The sequence below is a fragment of the Budorcas taxicolor genome, chromosome 12 (assembly GCF_023091745.1).
Source record: "Budorcas taxicolor isolate Tak-1 chromosome 12, Takin1.1, whole genome shotgun sequence".
NCBI classification, from domain to species: domain Eukaryota; kingdom Metazoa; phylum Chordata; class Mammalia; order Artiodactyla; family Bovidae; genus Budorcas; species Budorcas taxicolor.
Window position 1 is genome coordinate 20,326,045 of NC_068921.1, and position 11,332 is coordinate 20,337,376.

Sequence of the window (11,332 nt, forward strand, 5' to 3'; positions counted from 1 at the left end):
CAGTTGCAGCAAAGAATAACATTGCTTTCTGCTTGCTCTTGTTTAACAGACAGTTTCATAAATTACCTAGCCCTTCTCTAGCAACCTTTAAGGTCTGATTACCAAAAGCCATCTCAAGGGAAGAACCACATATCTCCATTAACAGGAACTCAGACCCTTGTTGAATTAAAATCTTTGGTTATACTTTATTGATTTCAATTGCAAAGCCAAAATACTGAGTTTTTATATGATATATTATTTATGTGAAATAATACCTTGTTGTTACTGTACTAAACACAATAAAGTCTCTGAGAACTGACAGAGTATTTTAATTAGTCAAGAAGGCTATTTTTTGATCTGTGATCCTTTGGCTACTTTTTCTGTGGTGTAATGGAACAAGCATTAGGCTATTAGGTATTAAGCTCATTGAATAACAAACTATATACACATGGGCAGATCATTTCACCTCTGTGAGCTTCAGTTTCTTTGTGTGTAAATTGGTTAACAGGAATGTTTGACTGCCCATCTCGTGGTATTTTAAGGAGAATCAAATGTCATAAAACGATGAAAACACATTTCTAAATTTTAATCTCTCTATATATTAAGGTGTTATTAGTAATTGAAGCTGGAGAAGGAAATGGCAACCCACTCCAGTATTCTTGCCTGGAGAATCCCATGGACGGAGGAGCCTGGTGGGCTACAGTCCATGGGGTCGAAAAGAGTCAGACACGACTGACCAAGCGACTTTATATGCCATAATAGGTAATACCCTTTTTAAGGAAATCTAAGATTACTAAATGGACTATTAATAATCCATTGTATAACAGTCTATGCTTAATGGACTGTTTCTGGAAGGACACATAAGAAACTGGCAACAGTAGTTGCCTTCAGGTAGAGACTTGAGTGGTGGGGAAGAGAGAGACTTATTTTTCACTCTATTCCTTCTTTATATCTTTTGAATCAATACCATATGTATACATCATGCATTGAAACAAATAAAATTTAACAATAATTTGAGAAACTTAAGAAAGGAGATATGTTTATTCTTGATAACAAATGGGGTATAATCTAATCTTTCTGTAAAGGACTTTTTTGGCTCTGTAATGCTTCAGGACTAAATACAATCAGCACAGAACTTGGCACATAGTAGATGTTCAGAAAGTGGTAATGCCCTTTCTCTTGAGGTCATCCTTATGACCAGTAACCTCTGGTAAATTAGCTATACACAAAGACATAGCTAACGGGATACTTGATATTAGAAACTTTATTGGATTTTGCTAGGATGTTGGACACAGATGCTAAGTAGGAATGCCAGAAAGCTGATGAATCATCTGGTAAACCAGTGGAAAAGGTGAGTGGAGCCAGAAATAGACCAGAGAGGGCAAGGAAACGAATAGATCTGGAAAAAGGCAATTGCACTCATTATATCATGTAACCTGCTTTGCAGTTGCTGATGTTCCCAGACTATTAAGTGCATTTTGCAAATTGGAGTTATTCTAATCTTCATGGTATTAAGCTCATTGAATAACAAATAGCTTGAAATCTCATTAGACTATGGACCTTTCTTTTTTAATTTATTAATACTCCTCATTTTATGATGAGGAGCAGTGAGTCCATAAAGCAGAATGCTTTATGGGAAGCTGTAACACCTACCCCTAATGCCAAAACCAAGAATCTGATAGTGTAGCTGTTAAACCTGAAGACTCCTGCTAACAGGAATGCCCAAAGCAGGCAGACACTATGTCTCCCTTTTTGTTTTAATGTAGCTGCGTCAATTCCACTATTCTGTTATAAATTAAGCACCCAGAATGACACTTAGGAAGCAGGCAAAATGAAAACAAAACTTAGAAAAATTATCCCATAGAGAAATTGCCAGTGATGTTAAGGAGTTATTGATGCTGTTGTGGGGACTATGGGACCATTTAGAATCTAGATGCTCAGAGTGTGATCCCCAGACAGCAAAATTAGGGAGCTCATTCTCAATGCAGACTCCCAGACCCTCTCCCAGGACCTTCCAAATCAAAAACTCTAGTTTCACAAGATCCCCAGGTGATTTCTATAAACATGAACAGTTCTTTATTTTTATTTCTTAATTTCTTTAATTAGAGTTAATTGCTTTACAATGCTCTGTTAGTTTCTGCTGTACCACATGACCAACTATATGTGTACGTGTAGGCCCTTCCCCTTGAACCTCCCTCCCGCCATGCCTCCCATCCCCCCTTCTTGGTGGTCACGGAGCCCCGAGCTGAGCTCCCTGTGCTCTCCAGCAGCCTCCCGCTGGCTGTCTGTATATGTCAGTGCCCCTCTCTCAGTTCATCCCACCCTTGCCCCCACGCCATGTCCACAAGTCTGGAACATGAAAGTTTGAGAAGCACCAGTTTAAGTGTGCAAGCATTCTTGCAGTCTTTCAGTCATGTCTGACTCTTTGTGACCCCAGGGACTCTGGCCCACCAGGCGCCTCTGCCCACGGGGTTTCCCAGGCAAGAATACTGGAGTGAGTTGCCATTCCCTTCTCCAGGGGATCCTCCCAACCCAGGGATCCAACCTGCAGCTCTTGCATCTCCTGCATTCACAGGCAGATTCTTTACCCCTGTACCACCGGTGAAGCCCAATTTAAGTGTAGCATATATTTTAGCCTAAAAAAAAAAAAGGTCCTAATTGAAAGACAACATTCATTTTATCTCAGTGAGGAAAAATGGTCAACTTGAACTGTCCCATGAGAATAAATAATTAGTAAATAAATTCAGTCAAAAATTTAATACAGAGGCACTTTCCAAGGAAAGGCTTTGGGACAGTGAAATCATCTGAGGGCCATTCGAACTGAAAGAAGAAAATAGAGAGAAAACAACAAGCTCAAAGATGAAGGCTCTAAGTCTGGCAAAGGATTGAATGTAGAGTCCAGTCTCTCCAGACTGGTGGATAAGAGAATGAGGAGGCTTTTCACTGAAGAAGATAATCTACTAACTAGTGAAATGCCAATGAAACAAAGCCTGCATTTACAACCAAGGACATTTAGGATCTGGGACATATTTTTTACAAGATTGTTCTTTGAATCAGTGATTCTGTTTGACACCAAGCATTGCTTCTGCTGCTTTCTCTCTTCCCAAATGGATACTTGATTTTTTTAAAATTTATATTTAATTTATATAGCTCAGATGGTAAAGAATCCACCTACAGTGCAAAAGATTAATTTCTGGGTTTAATTTCTGGCCTTCCTCCAGGAAGGCCCCCTGGAGAAGGGAATGGCAACCCACTCCAGTATTCTTGCCTGGAGATTTCCATGGACAGGGGAGCCTGGAGGGCTACAGTCCATGGGGTCGCAAAGAGTTGGACACGACTCAGCAACCAGCACTTTCAGTTTGCATAGTTGCTTTACAATGTTGCGTTAGTTTCCCCTGTGCAGCAAGGTGAATCAGCTGTGTGTATGCATATAGCCCCTCTTTTTGGATTTCCTTCTCGTTTAGGTCACCACAGAACATTGAGTAGAGTTCCCTGTGCTACACAGTAGGTTCTCATGAGTTCTCTGTCTTATACATAGTAGTGTATATATGTCAAGTCCCAATCTCCCAGTTTAAACCTCCACATTCCCCCCTTGGTGTCCATACATTTGTTCTCTATGATGCTTTATTTGAAAGGCTTCATCTTTCACCCTCCATTCACTATGTAAGAATATTTTCCTCTGTTTTATTCATAAAAGTGCTACTGACCAGTATGAGATAATGCATGTTCCCACTAGGGTTGCTATAATTTCAGCAAAGAAACTTAATAACTTAATTGGTGTATAAAATTTCCCGTATATGACTCAAACAGGGGCTCTGTGATGGCCTGAAAGGCGGGATGGGGAAGGAAATGGGAGGGAGGTCCGGGAGGGAGGGGACATGGGTATACCTATGGTTGATTCTTGTTGATGTATGACAGAAAACCACAAAATTCTGTAAAGCAATTATCCTTCAATTAGAAAATTTAAAAGTTATTTTAAATTTTTCCCATTTATGATTTTGATTGGAAAATAACTCAAGAACTTACCGTGAGTGTGACCGGGAATAAGAATCCACTGCACACCTGAGTGAAGGTTCCCAGGCTGGATAGGAAGGAGAAGAATGAGGGGCAAATATGTGGGCAAAATTAAGAGAAATTTTTACTGCCTCACTGTAAGCTCTTCCCATTAAAGAATTTAGTGAAAGGAAATAGGAATGAGCATATATACTTGGGAATGCTCAGACCCATCCCCCTTGTCAACAAACTGCGGAAATAATAGACATCAGCAACCAGCTGGTGACTTTTACTTTGACTCTTATAATAATGAATTAATGGAAAAGCTTCTGAAATATCACTTCCAGTGTGGAAGACCGTCATCTTTCTTACTGTAGGGGACCAAGTTATAATGTTATCTATTAGAATGAATCATTTCTCTTGGAAAGCCCCTATGTGATAAACCAGACTGTCCCGACACTAGCCAGCTTTATGTTTTATTTTTGGTGATTTAAGGGATTTATTACAACAGATGACATTTCTGATAGTGGAAATTTACCTGCATATAGCCAAAGTCTTGACCTCTTGAATAAATTTTCAGTTGGCAGAAGTGGAAAGTCTTCTCCAGCTTTGAACTATAGGGATTTTCAGTAAGGTTTCAATCAACAAAAATTCAGATACTCTTTCTTAATGGGGTAACTTTAAAGGTACATTAACTAGATAAAAGAGATTTCTGTGTGGACAAGTTTAGAGAATAACATAGCAGCTGATATGTGTGGGTGATTATTTGGGTCCTAGCTTGAACAGAGAACAACTTTTAAGATCTCTGTTAAGTGTGCAAATCTAGGTAAAGTCCTCTCAGCTTTGAGTCAGGGATCAGGCAAACATGCTACCATGGTTCAGTATTAATGGGAATTAATATGTGGTTTATTTAACAAGTTAAAACTCTACCACATTAGACAGGACTTTACAGCAGACAGTTTTATAAGGAGAATGGAATGAATTGAACACAGTCACTTGAATTAGAATATCTTTTATATTCTCTGTGTCCCCTCAGAGTTGATGACAAACCTAGAGAAGCATGCTAGAACAAGCAGACCAGAAAATTAAATTCTCGTTCTCACTTTGTGCAGTAGACACGATTCGAAGCATTAGCCTCAAACATCTTTCTGTGTGTTTTCTGTTTTACTTTCTTCTTTTCCTTCTTTGTAAGTCAGCCAGACTTGGTAAGGTCATTAAAAATGGGACTTTGGCAAACTTGATGAAATCAGGAAAAAATTAGCCTGGAAAGATCCTTGGAGTGAGTCAGGTCTCGCGCTCTGTCTCCTGGCGCTGAGGTCTCGGGACTGTGGGAACCAACTGTGATGATGAGTGTGAGAGCGCCTCTGCAGTGCCGCGGGCCAGCTGTGTGGAGGTACACGCCGTCATTCTCACGGGTATGGCACCAGATCATCCTGGATTGTTAGAAAGTTTTGTTGTTTAAAATAAATTTTATTTCCGTATCTGCCCTAGACGTATTCACCTTTAATCATATAGGACCATTCCCACACTCATTTGTTAACAAAGAAGGAGACGAGCTGGTCGCAGTCCTCTCTATCTAGTGACACCTTGATTTGACAGGAGGAGTTTTTTAAAATTATGAAAAGTAACTCCCTAAAAAGGTGGGGGAAAGTTGGAGCGAGGGGAAGAACAAACAAGTGTATGAACCTGGACAGGGAAGCCTTTTCTAAGTAACATAATACCAAAGGCAGGAACTTTGAAAGCAAAACTTCATAGATTGGCTGTATATAAAATTTGCACTTTTGTGTATTAAAGACCACCATGTTGTTCAGTCACTAAATCATGTTCAACTGTTTGCAATGTCATGAACCACTGCATACCAGCCTTCCCTGTCATTCACTATCTCCTGGAGTTTGCTCAAACTCATGTCCATTGTGTCAGTGATGCCATCCAACCGTCTCATCCTCTGTCGTCCCCTTCTCCTCTGGCCTTCTATCTTTCCCAGCATCAGGGGCTTTTTCAGTGAGTCAGTTCTTCACATCAGGTGGCCAAAGTATTGACTCTTCAGCTTCAGTATCAGTCCTTCCAATGAATATTCAGGGTTGATTTCCTTTAGGATTGATGGGTTTGATCTCATTGCTGTCCAAAGGACTCTCAAGAATCTTCTCCAGCACCACAATTTGAAAGCATCAATTCTTCAGCATTCAGCCTTCTTCATGGTCCAACTCTCACATCCATACATGACTACTGGAAAAAAAACATAGCTTTGACTATACAGACCGTTAAAGACCACCACAGGAGAAAGCAAAATGCAAGTTATAAACTGGGAAAATACTAATATTTGTAACTCATATGGACAGATAAAATTATGTTATTTATTTACTATATACATGTTATTTATGTTATTGCCAAGATGTCACTAAAATGAAATGAAAGGAATAAAAGCAATATAAAATCACAAAGAGGATGAAAGAAGAGACAAGAGCAGACAAGGAATTGCAGCAAATTTTTGAAAGATGGAGAGCTGATGGACAAATCAGCAGGGCTGACCAATCTGAGCACCAAGTATCTGCAAAGGAAATGAGATGTGAGCCAATCCCTGCAAAGCAACACTAGGAAGTTCAGGAATGGGAAGTACCAACTAGTGTGGGAGGCACCATAATTAACAAGAAGAATGCAATATCCAATAGTACAGTCACTGTTTCCAAAACCACTAGAAAAGAAACACAAATTTTAAAAGAGATTAATATCAGATGGAGACGGCTTAAAATATACTCAGTCTTCAGCATTTGTTCATTCACCAAACATACACCAGGAACCTCAACTATACTCTTGACACTCTTCTGAGTCTTCCAGATAAAGTAACAAATAAAACAGTCCTACTGCAAGAAGACAGATCCATAACCCTGGGAGATCAGTGGGTGAAGGGGAAAGGTCAGCAGGACCTAAGCCTTTCTTTCTCTTTCAGTCTTCATTTCTGTGCATTACCATGCTTTCAGCAAGAGAGCACGTCACTTGTCCTTTACTGTGTGACAATGCAGAATATGCCCTAAGCCCTGCCACCCAATAGCATGAGCCAGATGGGGCTGACCCAGCACAGCAAAGGAGACCCAAAATGAGAGTAACACAAGGTATAGTAGAGTGAGCTTATTCAAGAGGATGCTGTAATTAAAGAGAGAGAGAGAGAGAAAAGAAGAACTTATAGCTGAGAGGGAGGAGACAGAAAACTAAGAGATACATCATGTCAGTTGGTTCTCAAGGCTGGTTAGAGAGAGAAACAAGCATTCCTATTTTCTGTGCTGTGATTGTCAGAGGCGTTTTTCAAGAAGAAGAGGCCCAAGGAGGTGGGGAGCTTACCAATCCATTTTCTGAGGGAAGAACAGTTCTGGCAGAAGGAATAGCAGGTGCAAAGACTCTGAGCAGTGTGAGTGTTTGGATTGTCCAAGAACAGTAAAGAGGCCCGAGTCACTGAAGTCACAGTATGTGGGAAACAGTGGTAGGAAATAAAGTCAGAGAAGCAGCCAAGGGCTAGGTCATGTGCAGCCTTGGAGGCCATAATAAAGAATTTGACTTTTATGACGATACTAGAAACATTCAGAGTTTCAAGGAGGAAAATGATAGACTTTGATTTGTGTTTGACAAGGATCTCTGACTTCTGCATGAGACAGCATTTTGTGGGGGGAGAAAGGACAAGAAGACTATTGGTTTGGAGACTATTGACATAATCCAGCAAAAGGTCATGGTAAATAAAGTGATGGAGCGGGTGAAGGAGGTAAGAAGTGGTCAGATTCTAGATACATTTTAAAGGTTGGGCCTGTAGGGCTTGAAGATGAATTAGATGTGATGTGGGAGAAAGACTAGAGTTGAGGATAATTATAATTTAGTTTGGAGAAGGCAATGGCACCCCACTCCAGTACTCTTGCCTGGAAAATCCCATGGATGGAGCAGCCTGGAGGGCTGCAGTGCATGGGGTCACTGAGGGTCGGACATGACTGAGCGACTTCACTTTCACTTGTCACTTTCATGCATTGGAGAGGGAAATGGCAACCCACTCCAGTGTTCTTGCCTGGAGAATCCCAGGGACGGGGGAGCCTGGTGGGCTGCCGTCTATGGGGTCACACAGAGTCGGACACGACTGAAGTGACTTAGCAGCAGCAGCAGCATAATTTATTTGGGACCTGAACAACTGGAAGGGTGGAGTTGCCACATTTTCAAATACGAAGACTATGGGAGGAGTGCCTAGCGTCTGTGTTGTTATAGCTGTGGTTGTGCTTGTGGGATGCAGAATCAAGAGTTTGGTCTTACTGAGTTTGAAATGCCTTCAGACATCTGAGAAGAGATGCTGTGTAGGCAGTCTGGGGTTCAGAAGATGGGTCAGGAATAGACAAATCAACGTGCTCATCAGCACATTGTGTTTATTTTGAGCCATGGCACTTGATAATCTTCTTCGAGAGTGAGGGGAAATTCAAGGTCTGAACTAGTGGGCACTGGAGCACTGAGGCTTCCTACAAGTTAGGAACATAAGGAGCATGTAACTGAGAAGACTGGAAAGGACCAATCAAGAGAATCAAGAGTGAAGGTGGATCTAGTCAGAGAAGGAAAACCAAGAGAGAATGGCATTACCAAGGGGAAAAAAAAAAACAAGTTTTGAGACAGAGGGAATGAGCAATTATGCCAAAAGCTGCTGACTGCTCAGGCAAGATGAGGGCCAGGACTTGAGCACTGGCTTGGACTAAGTAGAAGTCTTTGAAAGAGCAGGTTTAGTGCAGTGGTGGGGAAAGAAGCCTCATCACAGTGGGTTTAAGACAAATATGAAGGGAAGAAGAAGAAACAGCAAGTAAAGACAACACATGGAAGACAGAAAGATCAACACTGTGTGATCCCATTGTCTTATAGGAGAGGGAACCAAAAAACAGAGTCAGCAAGCAGTCTGATGGCCAGCATGCTCCTCACCCCTGTCCTCTGCCCTGCGCTTAGATGACATAGCCACACTGGCTTCTGAGGTGCTTTTCTAAAAAGTTGAAAGATAATTGCTTTACAATATTGTGTTGGCTTCTGCCATACATCAACATGAATCAGCTATAGGTATTTTAAACTTGTGAGGTCCCAGCCCAGCTCACCTTCCCCAGCTCAGCACTCTTTTTATTTGCCTCCTTTTACCATTCCCCTGGGCAAGGTTCCCATCCCTTGTCCTCCTCTCCTCACACCCCCACCCACCTTCTCATCCAAAGACAATCACCTCTCCAACAGCTTTTCCCGAATCTATCTGGGAATCAGCCAGCCTCCTCCTCCCTCTTTGTATACAGCAAAGGTTTGCGTTAGAAAGACATGTTTTTTTACTTAAATTTCCCTTGAAAATACACAAGGGTTTAAATTAAGGGTAAAGATTGCGTTTTTGAATCACAAAAGTTTTTGCCCAAATCCAAAATGTTTGAAAAAATAGGTCAAGAGGCTTTCTTAAAGCTTCAGGTTTTCCCATCTGTGGTTAGCTTCATGGATCACATGTGAGGCCCTTTCATGTGTGGATGTCATCGTTCCAAGAGTCTTCTGACTGGGCCTTTTATTTCTCCAGGCAGGGGTGGTGTGCCATGGGGGTGGGCTGAGTACCTGTGAGTCTAGGCAGCAGTTCCTAGAGAAGGCTGGGACCTTGAGCTTGTTTCCTAACTCTCTCTGTTGTGCTCAGCTGTTTCCATTGTGTCGGACCCTTTGCGACCCCATGGATGGCAGGCCGCCAGGCTCCTCTGTCCATGGGATTCTCCAGGCAAGAATATTGGAGTGGGTCGCTGAGCCCTCCTCCAGGGGATCTTCCTGACCCAGGGATCCACATCTCTTATGTCTGCCTGCATTTCAGGGAGATTCTTTACCGCTAGCACCACCTGGAAAGCCCCAACAAAAGCTTCACCTAGATACTGAGTCAGTTTGGAGGCAATCTGGGATGAGGCCTGAATTCACATCTGCATGGAGTCAGTATTTTCTTTTCCACTGAGTTGTTCACCTGGAAGAAGTGGGACACTAATGCTCGACTGTTCTTGGGTTCCACACCATGAAGAGCTGTTGAGATGTTCTTGCCAGACTCCCTTGTGAGGCTTGGGCTCCCAGCACCCAGAGGACTCCTGTGTCTGCTGGCCTCAGTTCCCTCAGCCAATTCTCCTTTCACTTATCTGAAAACATTTGAAGTGATTCCCTTGACTTTTCTCCAGTTTCACCCCTACAGCAACCCCACCCTGAAAATGTGTAGAGTGATCCTCTACCTTGGGGTCCAGTTAATGAACTCAGTGTCAAAGCTGGCTCTGGTCCACTTTCTTCCAGAACCAGGGCTCTTCTCCCAGCTTCAAGCCCTCTGAGCTTTGCTCACTGCCATGTGCTTTGCACCAAGCTCTTTAAACTTTAAGGTGCTAGTAAATCACTTGGGAATCTTGTTAAAATGAAGCTTTTCTTTCTGTAGGTCTGTTGTGGAGCCTGAGATTCTGCATTTCTAACAAGCTCCCATGTGAGAGGCACACATATGTGGCCTGGGACCCGCTTTAAGAGTGGGCCTTCAAAGTGTATCTGAGGCTGCACCTGTTGGTACCTGGCAGGGCCATGCATCATGCTAACTCTCTCAGTCATGTCCAGCTCTTTGTGACCCCGTGGACTCTAGCCCACCAGGCTCCTCTGTCCATGGGAAGCTCCAGGCAAGAACCCAGGAGTGGGTTGCCAGGCCCTCCTTCAGGGGATCTTCCCAATGTGTCTTTAACATCTCCTGCGTTGGCAGGAGGGTTCTTTACCACTAGTGCCATCTGGAAAGCCCATGGCAGGGCCATACCAGCAACCTTTAAGTAGATCTGGCCACAAAAAGGCACCCTTCTCAGGAGATGGGCGGAAGCCAGTCCTTGGATTGGAAAGGAATCACATTAGCCTGGGCTTTGGGAGAAAAAAAAAAAAAAGCAGGAAAATGCATCTTTTTCCAATTACAGATAAGAAACTAGTTATTTTAAAGAGAAATGAGAAATGTAATAGACTAAAATTGCAGTTCCCTAGGTATATTCTAGGAAATATTGGTCCTGTGGGATGTTAACAGGAGTTGTGTGCAAAAGAGGTTTCTATGCTCAAATGAGTTCTAGAATCTAGAATGTAAACACGGGGTTAAACAAAGTTTAATAGGTTTTCTTACCACAGAACTTTTCAGAGGCTTTTATAAGTTGATGTGCGTGGTAGATCTCCAAGAAGGACATAAAGCCTGCAACATTCTCCAAAAGTATTTTCTAAGAAAATCCCTAGGGTGTGTGTGTGTGTGTGTGTGTGTGTGTGTGTGTGTGTTTTAAGGAGGCTAAACAGGACTAAATCTCCATGGAATGCTCTTTGGGAAAGGATAATATAAGCGCATACTCAGAATCAACTG